Source organism: Octopus bimaculoides, chromosome 11, assembly GCF_001194135.2.
Source record: "Octopus bimaculoides isolate UCB-OBI-ISO-001 chromosome 11, ASM119413v2, whole genome shotgun sequence".
Classification (NCBI taxonomy): domain Eukaryota; kingdom Metazoa; phylum Mollusca; class Cephalopoda; order Octopoda; family Octopodidae; genus Octopus; species Octopus bimaculoides.
The window spans coordinates 35,120,122-35,120,482 of NC_068991.1; the positions used below are offsets into that span (position 1 = coordinate 35,120,122).

General features: G+C 46.3%; 1 protein-coding gene across 1 annotated transcript in view; it reads left to right on the plus strand.

Moving 5' to 3' along the window:
* The window catches only part of LOC106876982 (HEAT repeat-containing protein 5B), a 153,988-nt gene that overhangs the window by 74,775 nt on the left and 78,852 nt on the right, over positions 1–361 (plus strand). The gene's annotated exons all lie outside the window — the stretch shown is intronic.

The following is a 361-nucleotide window of genomic DNA, read 5'->3' on the forward strand; positions in this document are numbered from 1 at the left end:
GGTAGTGGCGGACGAAAAACAAGACAGGAAAATGAAACGTTGAATAAACACACAAGCAAAAAGACTGTACAGCCAGACGTGAAGTGTGTACGTATTGAACGCTGTGAAGCACGAACAGGAGGGGCAAAGAAGTACGTGCGAGCTTCGGGAGTCCAAGAACGAAACGAAATAGCAGCCGGACACACATGACCAAGACTGTGTAAAGAGAAAGAGTAGCACAGAGAGAAGAAGGGGAGGAAGTAGAAGAAAAATGAGCAATGAGAGGTAGAGAGGGAGAGAGATAGTAGTAGTAACGGTGAGAGGGGAAGGAGGAGTAACAAGAGATAGAGATAGTAGTGACAGGTAGAGGCGAAGAACAGTA